Below are 17,789 nucleotides of genomic sequence, written 5' to 3'. Positions count from 1 at the left end.
CCTTCACAGTGTACCATGGCACTGATTTACACACGCTTAGCCTGCACTTTGTGAGATCATATAGACCTGTAGTTTAAACTTGCTGCTTGTTTAATTTCTTTGAATGGTCTCCTGTCCAAGACTGGAAATAGGTTTAAAAAAAGTCAGTGTACAGTTCTGGCTTCAAAAGTGCACATCTCTGTGTTCCCAGTTGCTTGCATGCTTGATAACAGTTTAGTCACTTTCTCTTGTTTTATGGCCGTCTTCTTGAGAGACAAATCATTTTTGTCACCTGCACTTACACTCCTGTTAGTTCTGTAGCTTTAATGAGGTAAGCTAAAAAGAACTGTAAGACAGCATTCTCCTTGAAGGTATTTTCCTGGCACATATATACTGGAAAGGTGCTATTTTCAGTTTAGTTTTCTGAGCTTTTTTGCATGCATTGAAAATATTCATTTATTTTGACAGGGCTGCATATACATGAAAGCTTTTGCTAACTTGTGATGGCACCCAGGTCTTTTCCCCTTTGTCAAGAATGTTGCAATATGACTTGCTTAGTAATTATACAATACATATTTATCATAGTGTTTTAAATTTGCTCAACTTTGTTAAACGTCTTTAATAACCCAAATATGCTCCAAGTGTCAATTGTGCCACTATGTTTTACAGCTGATTTTTCCAGGCCTCTAAACAGATGTTAAAAGCTGATGCAAGTGTGTGGCTTCTACGTGCAACAACTGTTAACTTTTTCCTTCTAAAATGTCTTTTTATTCCCACATCTCGCTTTTGACTGCTTGGCTCATTTTAAATCATGAGTCTAACTTTTGCTTATGATTACTGTTTTCTTTATGGTCTATACAAGTCATGTTATCAAAGCACTTTTGAAAGGCCAAATAAATAATAATTTCTTCTGCAGATCCACTCCAATTTAAAAAAGACAATTTTCATTATGTTAGCAGTGTTGTGCACTGTGCAGATGGGAGAGTGCATTTTTTTGGAAATGCTAACCTCAAGCTTGATATGCCTCAGAGTTCCTTCATGTGTATGTTACTTCTGAAAATGTCTCGTCTTTTAGTTTATCCTGTTATTTCAACACTTTCTATTTTATCAGCTGCTCTCTCTGCCTTTACTTGCAGAAGAACAGATGAATGGGATTTGTGGTCTAGAGGGTTCAGAAAATACGATTTGATAACTTTAATACCACTTTTTTTTTTTTTTTTTTTTTAACTGTTTCCTCCTCTATTAGGCCTGACAACTTCTTTCCAAACTAAAGGCTGCCTCTGGGTCTGCCTGGATTTCTGGGCACAGAGAGGTAGGGTCAATTGCTCCACCCAGAAAAAGTGGACTGTACAAGAACTCCATGTCACCGAGTCATATTTCCTCCAACTCTTTTCCTGTTCTAGAGAAGGAACATCTTATTCCATAACTTCTTAGAGTGTAGTTTTACTTCCCTTTTTGGATATAGATAGTGCTGTTAGCTGGTGTGAAGGAGAAAGAACTGGAAAATGAAGGACATACAGACTGAAGGAGGTACAGTCTTGAGTTTCCTTGGGACAATTAGTGGGTATAGAGCTTTTTAGTACTCTTGATCAAGAACCCAGCTACCAAGAAATGCTAACATGGTCATGCAGAGTGAGAAAGGGTGAGTTTACGCTTTTGCATGACAAAACATCTCAAGGTCATAATCAGCAATTACCTTTTCTGCAGTGTTTTCCCTCCTCTTTATTCACTCCCTTCGTTTTCCAGTACTATTTCAAACCTACCAGAAAATTGTGCAGTCTTCCTGCTTCTAATGTATGTCAATAAATTGTCCTTATGTCTTTGATTCTTTGGTTCAGTCCTTATTCTCCTAATCTCGATTTTAAATATTACTTTCTAAGTATATTCTTTGTCCTACTAGTTTCAGTTCTGTGCTGTTTGGTTTTGGGAAAAGGTACCTCTTTGTCTCAGCCTATTACAGAGCTTTTCTTGGTATGCAGTTTGCCTTTGTCCACCTACTACTTCTGTGTTTAAAGATTTTGTTAGCCTTTATTTCTGACTGATACACTATGCCTGCATAATCTTTCATGCATAACAGCAAAGTGTTTCCATGTAAGTCAATGGGAGGATCTGATAAACATACAACCTGACAATATGGTAGTGGATTTCCAAGTAGTTTATTTTAAATACCTGTTGTATACTTCTGTTTTTCTTGAGGTGCTCGTTTTGCTACGGACACTGACTTTTCTAAACTTGTCCGTCAAAGCTTTCTGACTCCAGTGTTTTTTCTTTGACCCCTTGTGTAATAAAGCCCAATATAAATCTAGTAATTTTATACTAGATTTTGCGGAACAGCAGTCATTGTATCTGTTCACTGCATGAATAGATACAGAGGTTCTGGACACAGAAGTGGAGAGGTGAGAAAACGTATAGGAGTGCCAGTCCTTCACCCACCTGCGGTGGGAATGTCTTGATGCAAACACATGGTCTGGAAGTTTCTCCTTTTATGTTTGGCCACTTTGGAATTAGTTGTGAGCCATCTGTCTCATTGGTGAGCCTTGTGCATTCCAGTGTGACATGCATACTACAAAGACTTTTTCCTTTCAGTTTTCTTGATGACAATAATTTTCACCCTCTTTCTACTGGAGAAAGGAAAGACCAGAAACAGCAGGAGCGAGGAACAGTGGTGGCAAGTTTTCTTGAACAGAAAATACAATAAAGCAAATGTAATGTTATTTTTATTGGATTCTTGATTTCATTTCTCTCTTCAACTCCTTATAAAACAATTTGAAATGCATGGGTTCCTGCTATGAAGAAGCCTGCAAACAGGAGAAGTTATTTCTTAAATATCCCGAGGAGAAGTGCAAAGAATCTTCTTTCTTCATCCTGCCTGGTTCTTGAGGATGCAGGGCTAGTAAGAGAGTGGAAGGGGCAGAGTGTACATGCAGGCTGGATATAATGAGACCCCAGCTTGCTACATTTGGAATGAGACACTTCATGCATTAATTCATGTTGCCAGAGACTAGAAAGCTGCATGTGTTGTGGTAGATTCAAAAATAGCTCTTTTGCACAAAGTATCTGAGAACTGAAAGTCACCCTCACTCCTGTCTTCATGTAGTGAAGTCCTGTATTGTGCTGCTGCAGGACCTTGTTTTGGAGCTTGGCGCTCCTGGGCCTCCTTGCACAATCTGCTGGCACGGTGGGTAATGTAGTGCTCATTCCACCTGCATTTGGCCCCTGTGGAGGTCTGTCTGTGGTGCTGAGCTCCCTGCTGCAAAGACTTTGACCAGCATATCCCCATGCCTGGCCTTACTCCTGGAGTAAGTTTCTTCTGAAGATTTTAGCAATGTTTAGCTTCATCAGAAGTGTTTCTCTGTGACGGTTGAGGGGAAAATATCTTAATCTAAACCACTCCCTTCCATGTGTTCTTTCTCCCATCCTGGCTGAGTAACTGATGGCAACAACTGCATCCTGGTGAGCAGTGTCACCACAGATGAGGAAGCCAAGGCACAAAGCAGAAATTTGGGATAGTCCAACAGGCCACAGCATTAGAGGAGAGAATGGGAAGGTGAAAAAGTCCAGTGTGCTAACTGTCCACGTTGGCTCCTGTGTGTTACCAACCCAGCATTAATGCAGCTGTTCCAGGAGATGCTTCTGTTGATGTATCCCAAATTTAACAATATTGTTGTAAGATATTATAAACAAGTTAGTAACAGCTCAACAGCAAAAAGTAAGTGCTTATATAGCCTGATGAAGCCTAGCTAGCAGTGTACGTGATTTCTCGTAAGCAATGTATTTTCCCTTTATTTTCCTGTTTCCTCTCCTCTCCCCTTTCCTAACAAGTGAATGATCCTGAAGTTGGCTGTTACATTCTCCAGCATCAAACACTTTTTTTTTTTATTTGTATACTGCAGCTTATTTTAAAATTCACATTTTATGGTAGCTACAAAAGATTACACTTTTTAATGACTGTTTTAAGACCCAAACAGTTTCATAACTCAAATTTTCAAAAGATGTGAAAACCAAGTGTACTGAGGTGGTCATTTTCACTTAAAATATTTTGCTAACTTTAAAAACTTTTCAAAACAGCTCACTTAACTATGTGTAAAAAAGCCTGGATTTGGAAGGAAGACGGCATGAATTTTGTATGTATTTTTGCCCAGGAAATAATACGCCATTGAGCCTTGGCGGCTGAAGGTGTCTCTATTTTGAAGGAGTGGAGAGAAGAAAAAAAAAAAAGTGGAATGATTTAGTGACTGAAGAGAGTTGCCACTTGCGTGAGCTCCATCCCTGGGGATATGACCTTTTAAATCCTCTTTAGTTAATGTATTGGTGATCTTTACTTAGGCAGAGTAAACAGTGCTGTTGTGAACAAAGGGGAGGTCATGCTTCCTGCATTACACTCTGACCCCGGGGTCGCGGCCTTTGTTCCCCGCTCAATGGGAATTGCTCTCCGAGGGCCACCACAAAATCGAGAACTAATTTCGGCGCGTGCTGGCGGGGAATGGCAGCGTCCCGGGCCGTGCCGCGGGGACGCCGCGGCTCCCCCTCGCTGAGGCCTGCCACCCTGCCGCCAGAGACTCCGTCGCGCTGCCTGGGGCCTTCGCACTTTTTCCTTCCCTTTTCTTTTTTTTTTACCCTTTCACTTCTTCCCCCCCGCCGGCCTTTTCCAAGGGAAGGCATGTTAGGTGAGGGGAAAAGTGCAAAATTTCTCTTTCTTTTAAGAGAAAAATGGCGTGGCAGTTGCAGCATTGAACTTAGGCCTCCCAGGTCAGAGCTGCATCTCAAAGTATTACCGTTTTCATTCAGATTGCAAAGAAACATGATGCTGTGTCCTATCAGATTGTACTCATCACCTTTTGCATAACACTTTCTTTGTGTCGTGTGACATAAATACATGCACGGAGGTTTCTGAAACCAAGCTTAGTGAAGTGTAGGATACTAAGCTAAGGTGAACTAGGGATTTCTCATATTTATCATTAGTTTTATGCAAAATAAATTGGTTTTTGTTTTAAGTTGTTGGCTTCAAAAGCAATTGGTGGCAGAATGTGATTCATCTCAATTTTAATTGCTGTGACCAGTGGACATACGTAAACATAGTAGCTGAGATAAATTATCTGGAAAAGTCACACAGACAACCATCACCTTTCACTGAAAGATATTTATTATTTTTCAGCTCTATGTGCTTTTCTTCTTCAGCAGTAATATCTGTGAAATAAAAGGATAGATCATAAAAATAAACTGCACATATATCTTGAGATACACCGTCCGTTGAAATACTTCTTTTCCACATTCCTTTCTGTTACCAAAAAAAAAAAAAAAAAAAAGGCCTTAATTGCTGATGACAGGCAAGTTGTCTAAAGCCCAGCAGGGTTAGCACTGAGCACAGAAGGGATGTGTGTGCATGGGCTGAAATTAAAATGTTGCCGTCACAAAAATAAGTAATACTACAGTAATAAGCTTTGATGCTTGTACAACTGTAGACACAACTCTATCTAAACATACCATCGCAGTAAAGTTACGTGTTAGCTCTTAGGCTCAGGCATTTCAGGGCTTACTGGCTTTTTCTCTTTTTATGTTGCTGTACATCACTGACAGGCTGCTCTATTGGCATAATGCAGTGCAGGGTGGGTTTATTGCTGGCTTTGGGGATGTTGCTGCTGATACTAGCTGCTGTGGTGTCTGCAGTTCTGTTTCTCCTTACTCCTTTTAGGCTGCTTGAGCAACGAGCAGAAAGCCATGCAATAGGCTTTTCTTCATCTGCCTCTTCTCTATGGTTTTGGACACATACCACATTGGTGGAGCTGGAGGCTTTAGCTGCTTTGGATGTCCACAGCACCTCTGCCTTGCCTAGAGCATCCTGCTCCTCGGGTTCTTCACAGGGCAGGGCTGGATAGAGTAGTGCTGCTTCATTTGCTGCGCAGATCTGCCTTCTCTACCAGGCTCCTCTCTGGAGAAGAGAGCACACTGCTTTCTTTAACTGTTGCAGACTTCCAAGCCTTCTTTTTTTTCCTTTTTGCTCCTCCTTCAGATTATGTGCTGCAATATGGATTTGCCCAATACAGAGTCTTGTGACTCTCTCTTGTGTGAGACAACATTTTTTTCTCTTTCTGTCTTTCTTTCTCTCTTTCTCTCTCCTCATTTTAATCATTTTCTTGGCATTCCAGTCATTTCAAGTAAAATGGTAACATATTTCCCTTACTTTTCTTGAAGTTTTGTTATTTTAGCAAACACTTCAAATTGTCTGCTCTTATATTTATTCTGAAATACAGCAAAATAAGCTATTTAAACAAAAAAGTGGCCAAGCAACTCAAATATCTTTCTTACAAAAAAAAAAAACAACTTACATTCAAAGCTGAGTTAAATGTGAAAAGCACAGAGTTAGTATGTAAGTAGCAAGCGATGCTGAATACAGCAATACTGAAACCACCCCTTCTGTTCCCTTTATTTGTTACTTGAAATTCCCCAAGACTCCCGGCTTTAGATTTTAATTGAAGCTAGAGGGGAAAGCTATGCCTACTGTACCCATTGTTCAGTAAAAATAATATTGTCAGGTTAGCATGCATATATTCTTCACTTATGTTCATTAGTTAAAATTAATGTGTTTACTAATGAAAATACAAGGTCTATGCACTTTCACCATGTGTTTTTCAGTAGTGGTGTTGCTTTTCTGTTATTTGCAGGATTTTAAAGACTAAAGAAAGTGTCAAGGCAACGTCGGTTGCATTTATTTTTGTTGTGGGATTGTTTTTTTGATTTTTGTTTTTGTTTGTTTGTTTTGCCTTAAAACACTGGTGGGATTGTGTTTTGTCTGGAGTTGAAGATTTGTAAGAGAATTTTAATGTGGACAGCTGCTTAGACTAAAATTAAAATAAAGAAAACATTTCACCAGTATTCAAATTTTAAAATACTTTTTTTTTCCCTCAAAAATATATTGGAACCCTAGAATAAGTATTATATGTGCCTGCTTTAAAAGAAAGCATTTTTTTTTTTCTGAGTATATTAAATATGGTATGGTAATACACTAAGATGTGGTAGTAAAAGTGCTTCCTCCAAAAGCTTCTTAATGAGTGGAGCTTTTAGGAGTTTTTCTGCTGTGGATACACCTGAGTAAAACCTCTCAAGATATTTGTGGTAAAGTTATCTTTTCCCTCCTTCCCTTTTTTTACCCCCCACTACTGTTTAAAAAGAGCTTTATGCCTGGCAAAGTTTGCGTGAAAAGAGCAGGATATAGTCTATTTTACTGTGTGAACTTGAGTCCTTGGCATTACTATTACTATTTCTATCAGTATTTATTATATACCTTATAAAGCTTAAGAGGGTCTTTTCAAGACTTTTCTTATTTCCTAGACAAAAATGTTACTGAAATTAGAGATGTGAACTCCTACATTATTTTTTCTAAACTTACTTTATCAAAATCGTTTGATATCAAATGTGACCCCTGCAGTGAAAACTAAGTAAAAACTATTCATATTAAACAGTATCCTCTGTAAGCAACCGTTGTACACCTGCCTGTTCTGCCTTTAATATTAAGCCATTTCTGTTACCCATTGATTTTTTTTATTATTATTTTTTGATTTTTCAGACAATGATTTGCTATATTTCTAAGGAAAGAAAAATTAAAAATTAAAAAATTGTCTGGTAGAGCATGAGTTTGATCAGGATTCAGATGTATTGTAGAAATCCCTGAGCCTATTCTTTACTTTTTTTTTTTTTTTTAAATCTTTTTCTAAATACTGGACTATCAGATACAAATTTAGGCCCATTTTAACTTAGTAAAATTCATTTGAAGTAAATGCTTATTTGCTCATTTTGTCTTTAGGTAAAGTCTCTTCTTCTACCTCTTTCCTTTAAGTACTTGAATTAAAAATATACATGTTAAAGTATATTATGTTAAAGTTTCAAAATGCTGCATGTATAGATAGCTGTGTATCATACAGTTATGGATGTGAAGTTTAAAATTAATATTGGGGTGAACAGAAAATAAAAGAGAGACTTCAGTTGCACCTGTAAAAATAAAAATGCTTCTTCCCTGTGATACTGCTGTATTACATTTTTCTGCGGTACGAGAATACCACCCTTATGCTTTCCACAGGCATTATCCACTTTGGACAGAAAAATGTATGACAGCCTCAAAATGGCGTTCCCTGCTAGGGAAACGCAAAGACAAAGGGTAGAATAACACAGTAGTTCCAGCACAAAATGGTCTTTTCCAATGGATTAAATTTCTTACCCTGATTAAGGTTTTGGCCAGTTGCTGGCCAGTAAAAGGTGAACACTAATACAGTAAATCTGTAATTGCTATAAAAATTTTCCTCTGTACGAATGGGATAGCCATTTGCTATCTGAGCATGTGTGTAAGTATAGTATTAAAGCAAAATTGTGTTTTGCAAATCCCCACGATGAATCTCAAGTGTCTGTTTTGCTATCTCCTCTGTGCTGAAAGCTCACAGCACTGCCAGCTGAGTGCTGGAACAAAATTCTGGTTTGTGTGTGCAGTGAGTTAGTAGATGAAATACCTTATCTTTATTTCCCTAATTGTTTCAGGTCTATTAAGGGTCTTAAAGGTCTTAAATTCAGGTAGTTACAGAACAGTTAGTTGGTTGTACACGTTTCCTGAATGTAGTGGTGAGCCGTTATGATAATGTTGAAGGGATAAAATTAGTGCGGATATAGTACCAACTTTTTTGTATAGTTCTTATGCTACATTTTAGATATTTTGACATTCTCTAAATGCCACGTTTATTTGTGTAACTAGAAAAAAACAATTAGTTCTAAACGATGTCGCCCACGATTTTCCTTTTAAAATTCAAATTTAACCCTTTATTAGTAATTTTTAGGCTGCATTATTAAATTACTGTGATTTATACTGAGCAAGATAATATAAAGAGAACAGTCTTACTCTAATAGTCTTTACACTTGCTGGCCTGTTGTAACACAAGACTATACAAGCACATATACAAATACATACATATCTCATGAGTAGGTCTACCATATTACACACAGCATACATATATTTGTGCACATACACACAGAAGAGAATGAAGTATGACATTTTTTTAAAACAGTTGTTGGGTGGAGGGGGAATTGTTTCCTTTTCTTACAGCTAAATGATGGAAGCTATTTAGGCTTTGGATGACAACTTTGATTTTGGTATTTGGCTTTAAAAGTTTTTGAAAAGCAGATGTATTTCTAATTGAGTCAGGGAGAGTCTCACTGTCTTGTTGCCAGGAGACAAAAGATGTCTGTCTTTTTTTTTTTTTTTCCTTCCATGATTTTCTTATTAAGTTGCTTGTTTGCACTAGAAAACAAACAAACAAACAAACAAACAAACAACAAAAAAAAACAACACTGTATAGTTGTTTTTTTTAGTGGACCAAGAAAAAAATGATTGCATGATGTTTCTGTTAATAATGTGTTCTGGGAATATAAAATTAAAAGCTGACCTTTTAAGATCTCAATGCTTTTATCATCCACCTAAAATCTCCACTAACATGTGTTTATGCCCTGGCAAAAAATGGTTAAGTTGGAAACTTAAAATTTCCATGGATTAGTCACTGATATCCCCTGAGAATTTTCAGTATTTTGGAAAGGAAGTGTTTTTAAACAACTCAAAAAATAGCTCACTAGGAAAGTCTGGAAGCAGTTTTTCACAATTTTCTCTTTTAATTTTTTTTTGGTGATGCCAGTATTATCGTTTGTATTGCACTTTATTAGCATCAATAGCACAGTAAAAACCCAAGTAAATATTTTGCTTATAAAAGTGTTTGTAAAAGCTTCGTCAGGTTGCAATAAGCTTCATTAAAATAATGCATATTAAATTATGGCATACATGGATGTTGATTAGTCTTTTACAAAGTAAAATGAGAAATTACAAAGAAATATTTTTTTCCCATAAACGACTGGTTTGCAGACAATACCAAAATGACACTCTCTTTTTAAAAATAGTTTACATGATATCTAATGCCAAGGTAACAGAATGCAAAAGTCTCTTCTTTCCATAAAAACATAAATGGTTCAATTGAGACAGTGATATTCCAGACTGAGGCCTTGCTACTACATCTGCTTTTGAGCTCCACAGCCAAAAGTGCACCACTGCAGCTGGTGTTAGTGGAGTTCGCTTGAACTTCCACTGCTGCAAGTTTCATAATGCTGTGCATTGTTCACAGCATGTATTTGGGAGTGGGGTAGTAGCCCATTCAAATCTTCTAAGAATCTTTATATGTATTCTGTCATTTTTGTCAAATGTGAAATGCATGTGTATATGTATCACAGAATGCTTAAATGTATCTCTGTATGGGAATACATATTTCTAGACAAAGGAAATACAGAATTGCATATGTGTGTGACATTTTGTTTACTAAAACTGAAAAATTGCAGAATACTGTTAAAGCTGAATATGTAAATTTAGACATCTTTTCAAAGTGTAAGAAGTTTGATAATGAATACAAGTGTGACAACTTTATAACGTGTATAACATGACGGAGGGGAAAAAATGATTCCCAGGAAGATAGTTCATGAAACACAAGTTTTATAAAGTATTGAATCGAAGATGGTGGTTTTTTTTTGCTTGCAATAAAGAATGTAAAGCCTGTACTATCTGCACAAATAAATACATTAATACTTTCAATGGGGCTGTTATACCATCGACATTATATTTTATGGTAATAACAGTAATGGTAATGTGTCAATATTGTTCATGTTATGAGATTTTTTCTAAGAGGGATTTAAATTTACCAGTGCCAATATACTCTGCTACACTCTGAAACTCCAGTAATATTTTAGATATCCAAGTGAGACAGATGAATCTAAGATGCATCTAATGTACCATATATTTTAGTTTTAAAGGGTTAAAAAGAAATATTTAATTTAACTGTAAGAATAAAATTGCCTATATAAAATAGATATGATACTAATATTCAGCTCATAAAGTGATAATGTACCTGGGTATTCTCTGTCTACAACCATTCTGGATTAAGTATTTTTGTATGTACTAAATTGCAACTATGCTATGAATATGTTATAAAAATGGACAACCCTTTTTATTTTTTTCCAACATATGCGTATTTTTCACCTTTACTAATATTTCAGTACAAAAAAGCACATGGCAATTTCCATAGTATGTTTCCTTTTCTGTTCCCACTGCAATTTACTTTGTTCAGCAGTGTAGTACACTATTGCAATTAAAAATCAGATACTCTTAACATATCACAAAACTTGGTCGAGTTGACAGTACTTGCCTAGTTGAGAAGCCTATGAGTAATTTGCTATATTGAAAGTATTTTAATCCCTTTTATTTACAGACCTGAGAAATTTAAAATTTTCAGTACAGATGTCACTGTGTGCATTTGCTTACTTTTTGCAGCTTATCCTTCTCTAAAAAATAGAATATTATTATTTTTCAATAAGATATTTACCTTTTCTTTCTCTCTCTCTTTCTCTCTTTCCTTTTTCTAATTCTCTTCCCCCCCCCCCCCTTCCCCCCCTCCCTGTAGCTGTTTCTGCAGGGCATCCAACTTCAAGCAGACCTGCCTATTTAAATAAACAGAGGGGTGGTGTGTTTTAAAATCCAATAGCTTGTTTTAACTCCACGTTCCTAGTGAATTCAGGAGAAAAGTATTGACAGAACAGAGTATTTGTAGTTGGGGAACTGGAGATGTCAGTCACTGCCAAAGGTGCAGTAACAGTGGATGGTAAGAGTCTTTTGACATTTCTAGGTTGTGAGCTTTGCATGTGAAATGTCGCATTTCCTAGGAAGAGTGCTGTCTCTTTTCCCTCTGAGCGTAGCTGGAGGTCCTGCAGATGAGGGAAGTCTCTGCTTTTTCTGTCGGAGTCACAAACCCTTGGTGGCCATTGCTGACTCCTGGGCTGGCCAATGCCTGCTGCGCGTGGTAGCCAGGACCAAGAGCCCCCAGGAGGCACCCTTTGAGTGGCATGGGGAGCTGGGGACTTGGGGGCATTTGCACCTGCAGGGGCTGCAGGCCGGCCCAGGTGAGCAGGGCCAGGGTCCAGGAGTGCCGTGGGCTCCCAAAAAAGAGCAGGAAACAGCAATCTGCAGCATGGAACTGCACCATCATTGCTCGGTGTGAAGAATAGGCTGCAGTCCGTCAGAGCATGAATTGGTATGACCAGGGGAAGCTGGGTGTATTTTAAAGCTTAGTTACATCGTCAATAAAAGAAAATGGTGATGCTTTACAGCTGAGGAGCTTTTTTCTTATCTAAACTAGATGTGAGTGTACCGCTGCTTAATTTCCAGCCTGCACCTACTTCACAAATACATGCTGCAGTTACATTAGCCTCCGGGAACTTTGTAGCATATTTATGATAAATAAGTAGAAGCCAGCAAATAAAATCTTATCTTGGGCTCTGATTTGTTGCTTGTGATGTAAATTTTCATCAGTAAGCATGGTATATAAGCAAAATATTAATACCATCAGTTTTGGGCATACAGCTTTGTATAGTAAAAAATAAATAAATAGTTGCAAGATAAACAAAATTGTGTTGGTAACACTCTTTAAAAAACTGCTAATGCCATGCACTGTTTAATGCCTTCTTTCCTTGAAAAAAATAAAGATTTAAAAAAAAAATTGTCCTACTGCCAGATTTTCATTTGTGTTGATACCGGTTTAATGCCAAGTTTGCTGTAAAACATTAATGTTAAAATACAGTGTACTGAAAGAAATGTTTTTGCAAAATGGTTCATTATGTTTTTGTAGGAAAGGATGTTGGAAATACATCCTTCTTCAGCAATGCCTTTACAGTTTGGAATTGCTTACTTCAAAATTGTCTTTATTTGGTATTTGAATGTTTTTCCCCCTTAAATTAATACACCACTGATCCACTGGAATTAATGTGAGTTAATTCAACAGTAGAATAGAACTTTCCCAACCTATACAATATGTAATTACTTGCTTTCTATAAAGTGTCCTTTCTGTGAAGTACAGGTATAATCCCACAGAGCACCTTCGATCCCTGTAGAGAACAACAGGCAAGACTGCTTTTATTTTATTTATTTTATTTTTTTTTTCATCTGTGGAAAGTGTCTTTAAAAATAAATGCTCTCCAAATGTTAAGTATAGCAATTCTTAGTGATAATTCTTATAAGATATACTGGAATTACTTTAATGATACTGAAAGTAAAAATTCAAAAATGTCAGTTTGCACTCTTATGGATGGCTTTATCCTAAAAGTCTAACATGTTTGGTAGGATTATTTTTCTTAAAAAAACAAAAACAACAACAACAACAACAAAAACATACCTGCTAATTTTTTATTAAACATTTCTGGAGGTTGTTAGATTGGAAAACATCCAATCTTGAAAATGATCTATATTATTTAGAAAGAAAAAATCACAGATCTCTTCAGAGATAGTTTGTTGCCTGTATTGCATAAAACACAGACTATTTTTCTTCTTAAAATACAAGACGATGAATTAGTGTATTAGCAGAAGTATCTATTAATGAGTTTCCAATAGACAGAACTTGTGATAAGAGGAAAGAAAAGGGTTATAAAATTATGTAATAGTATAAGCAAACTTCAGTGCAAAACTGTCACCATATTACCATTTATGTTATTTAAATTTATTCACGGATAATTAATGTTGAAATAATTCTTCCACTTTGTTTTTTTGGAATTCCATTTCTCTTAAGTGAAGCCTGCAAGTTAGACTTCACTTAATTGCTTTTCTGAATCCTTATCTTTTTAGTACTGTAGTAACCTAAAATTAGATGACTTGCAATCTTATTTTACAGCTATGGTGACACATACAATGCATTTGTGTGTCTTGTGTAAAGAAGGATAACTTACAGTGAATGAGTCTGAGCCACAACTGTGTAAAGGAGTTACCTTTAACCCTCCAAATGTAGTAGAATTATCTCAGTTATGAGACAGACAGAAGCAGAGGTGAAACTCAGGTGCCTTCACATTTTTACAAAAAGTGAGAAAAAAAGAGGTACAGAAAGTAAAAGAATAGGGAGATATGTATTTATATTTATATATATAGAATAATAAATAATGTGCTGAAAATAGTGTCCAAGAGAAAGGGTGAAGAGTCATTTAGAAATCCTATTAAATGCAAATAAAACACTGCCAGCTAAGTTATTTATATACTTGAATTTAATTCTTCCTTAAAAAATAGTTGTCTTCTATATTACATCGGCATCAAAAGTTGTTGAATGTACTATCCCATGTAATCTCTTCTCTTCTGTGCAGGGTTAACATTCTCATCTGTGCATGTCTGTTAAAATAAATACTATCACGAATGTCATGTCATTATTTTTAAACAAAAATGATAAGAGTTTTAGCTGGACACTATGGCTATCTGTTGCTAAGTCTGTTATCCAGAAGTTCTGCTTGCTTTTACTTTTTCACCACCCAGAATGTATGAATACGTATCCTCCACAGCCTGTGCACAACAGATACCTCAGTTATTAGAAGAGTTCAGAATTACTAGGTGTGACATAAAACTTTGTGGGAAAGTTGCTGTTTAATTATCTTGTCAGTTACATCCTGATAGTCTTGAGTCTGTTTTTACTGTAATTCTCAAAAAATAAATATTAAAAACATGTTGTGGTTTCACACTATTGAAAAAAAAGGGGGGGGGGGAGGGAGAGAGAAAAGATGGTAAGGGTAAACCGTAAAACATATACTTGGCTTACAAAAGAAATGTTTATTCTCCTCAGAATGCCAGTGGTTGTGCATTTTCTTGAGATTTGAGGCTGGATAAAAATGTGCAACAGAGGGTCTCTAAATATGTCACTGCAGTAGTCATTCAAGATGTGGCACAGCCAGACAGTTCTAAGAAACCCACATGTGCCACACTATGCTTTCTACACTTAGCTAATATTGTGTGTTTTAATAGAATGTATTCACAGTTACTGTGTCATGTCTGAAAACAATGAAAAGGGTTTTAATACGCTTTATGATGTATAGGTGGAAAGTGTGTCCCGTCAAACGCAGGATACACTGTTCTTAGTAATTCTTGCTTTTGCCAGTCTTATCAGTTAGGCAGAGTGCATGCAGCTCTTGGGATGGCTGCTTTACAAGCTATTGTAAATAGCATTAAAGCTTTGTCACTGTCATTACCACAGCTGATCATTTAAATACTTTATTTTTAGAAGACTGTGAGTTTATGTAAGAGGGAAATACATCGTAGAAAAAACCTGAGAAGACCTCTGCTCCGTTTTGCAGGATCGTGCATTTCTAAGCAGAAGGTTAGAGAGCAGCCTCTCTGGATGGGATCTGAGTTACGAGAAATAGAAACTCAATTTTCCATTGCATTTTTTTTTATAATTTCTTGATCAATATTTAGAGGAATAAAACATCAATATCTTTTTATTTTTTTCCCTTGGAGTATTTTACAAAGTCTTAGAAACACATGGTATTGACTTTTCCAGTTAGTTGAAACTGCCTAACTATTTTAAAAGAACACCAATGATAGCATAAGCAAAATAAACATTAAATCAGGGGGACAACTACGACTTTCCTTAAGTAACCATGCAATCCCTTTTTTCTTACGGTAATATATTTTCCACAAAGAGGACTCTTCAAGGCTGAATCCTGTACAGTCTCTCTCTCTTTTTTTTTTTTTTTTTTTTTCTTCACACAGGGCAAATCAAATGCTGAAGAACATTTTTTGTTAGGAAAGCACATAAACAAATTTTTGAATATACCAATAACAGAAAAAGTATATATATTTTTACTGCAACACGGAGATCTCATTGGTTGAGTGAAATGGCGAGATGTGACGCAAAAGGACACTTGGACGGGTAGAAATGCTGATGTATGCCAAAGCAGGCGTACCAAGAAATGCTGTTGCTATGAGAGAAACAGAGGGAGAGAGAGAGAGATCATGAGAGAGCAAGTTGTGGAGGCCTTATTTTCTCCTTTTTGGCTCATAGCATAGAGACTGCAACATCTCCAGTTTCTAGCAGGAAGGGTTTAGAAGCCTTAGGTGGGTATTTTCATTGGACTAAGCATTTAGAGGAGGGGAGGGAGTAGAGAGAGAGGCAGGCCACCTTAGAGAACGAAAGCAATTGGAAAGTAGGAGACTGTATATGCTAAACCAATGATCTGTGCTATGATAGATACACAAATTAGTACAACAGATGAAGCAGCTTAACTCATTATCCACCTGATGGTATTAAGACTTGCAACTTAAAATTACAGAATTAAAATGAATAGACATACACAGACACAGATACATGTACACTTATAATGACCCCACCTTTTCAGCTCGAATTATCCAGCTGAGGTAGCGATGTCTCTTGTGTAACATTCTTAAAGAGCTGCCATGAGTTCACCTTATGAGTCCATTAGCCAGAAAAGGGGGAAAATAATTTGCAGGATTTTTTTTGGTCTCTCTTCTTCGGTAGGGGGGAAAAAAGTTTGTGCTATTAACTTAGCCTAGTAGCTTCTGGAACCGGAGCCAAAAGGGGCAGGAAGTTGTTTTACAATAGCGTTACAGTGATCTGCCACAAATGGACAAAGCCAAATGTTGGACTCTGCAAAGAGAAAAAATATTCTTCTCCCCCTCGTTTCCCTTCTTTTGCCCCTTCAGAGAAAGAGAAAAAAAAAAAGGCAGAAAAAGGAAGGTTTGCTAGAAGTTCCTTTCCTTTTTTAATTACTTTTTGTAAGTAATGGAAAGATTATCTTACTTGCATATTCCATGGCAAGCATGAGGGAAAGAAAGTGACGTTTAAAAAAATGCACTTGGTAACTAGCAACGGGACTTTTGGCACAATTCCTTGAGTTTGCTTGAGGTTATGGAGGGGGGATGGGAAGAAGAAAAGCAAGTCTACGCAGTACGTTTTCTTTAAAAAAAGGGGGAGGGCAAATGGAGGAAAAACTATATAAAACTTTTTTTTTTTTTTTTTTTTTTTTAAAGGGGGGAAAATGTGCGTTGCTCCTCTGAAGCTGAATCCTCAGGCATTTGTGGCCCGTCTTTGCAGTCCGATATGTTTTTTTTGTGAGTATGTGTAAGCGCTCTCAATCAAACAGCAATCATGGCAGCTGTTTTTCTTCCAGCACAGCAGTTGAGCTGTCTCGCCCAAATGCTTATCAGCTTTTGACTCTGTGCCAAGATAGTTATAAGGGCCAAGCAGCCTGAGCTTGGCTGTGCAGCTGGTTTAGAAGTAAGGGCATGAGAAAACAAAATCACCGAGCTTTTTTGTCACATGCAGCATTTACTTTTCTTTTTTTTCCTCCTCTCTTTCTCTCCTCCTCCTCTGAATCTCCATTTGCAGCTCGGTGCGTTTCTCGTGCCGCATTTTGGCGGTCCTCACGTAGTGCTTTCCCATACCTAGGTGGGGCAAACCAGAGGAACCTGGCGCTCCCCACTCTAAATCCCGAAAGATATTTTCCTAGGGCCTTCCCTCCTATCCCACCCCCCAATTAAAAGCTTCGTTAGCCGGGCGACATCGCCGTGTAGCCCGGCGCGGTGCCGCTTCGTTTCTTCCCGGGGCCCGGGCCTGCTCGCGCAGGGCCGTGCCTCTTTCATCATCAGCTCTGGCCCTCTGCGTTTCGCTAGCTCACGTCCTCCTCCTCCTCCTCCTCCTCCTCCTCCTCCTCTCGCTGAGCCAGATTGCTCCAGTTGCTCGCAAGGGGGAGGCTGGACTCTGAAAAAAGGCTACTTACTGCTGCTCGCATTCCTGCTGCAAGGGCCTCCCCTTCAGACGGCCTTTGCCAGAGCAGAACTTTTTAAAATGCTGCAAATAGGAGCTTTTTTTTTTTTTTTTTTTCCTCCCTCCCTCTCTCTGCTTTATTTAACCCTCCTCTTTCACTGTGTAAGAGCTGGGCTAATTTTCCATCTCTTCTGGGCTTTGCTTGGCTGT

The 17,789-nt window shown here is 37.5% G+C and overlaps 1 long non-coding RNA gene across 1 annotated transcript; it reads right to left on the bottom strand.

Moving 5' to 3' along the window:
* Nucleotides 1-2,087: 2,087 nt before the first annotated feature.
* On the bottom strand, nt 2,088-16,851 carry LOC106017683 (uncharacterized). The gene is made up of 3 exons (XR_005266315.2): nt 16,614-16,851; nt 16,184-16,510; nt 2,088-15,774 (listed from the first exon to the last, which is right to left on the bottom strand). It is a non-coding gene; the product is annotated as an uncharacterized lncRNA (long non-coding RNA).
* Nucleotides 16,852-17,789: the final 938 nt, after the last annotated feature.

Source organism: Anas platyrhynchos, chromosome 1 (assembly GCF_047663525.1).
Source record: "Anas platyrhynchos isolate ZD024472 breed Pekin duck chromosome 1, IASCAAS_PekinDuck_T2T, whole genome shotgun sequence".
In the NCBI taxonomy this organism is placed as follows: Eukaryota; Metazoa; Chordata; class Aves; order Anseriformes; family Anatidae; genus Anas; species Anas platyrhynchos.
The sequence above is the reverse complement of the archived record's forward strand: the minus strand, read 5'-3'. Positions and strand labels throughout refer to the sequence as shown.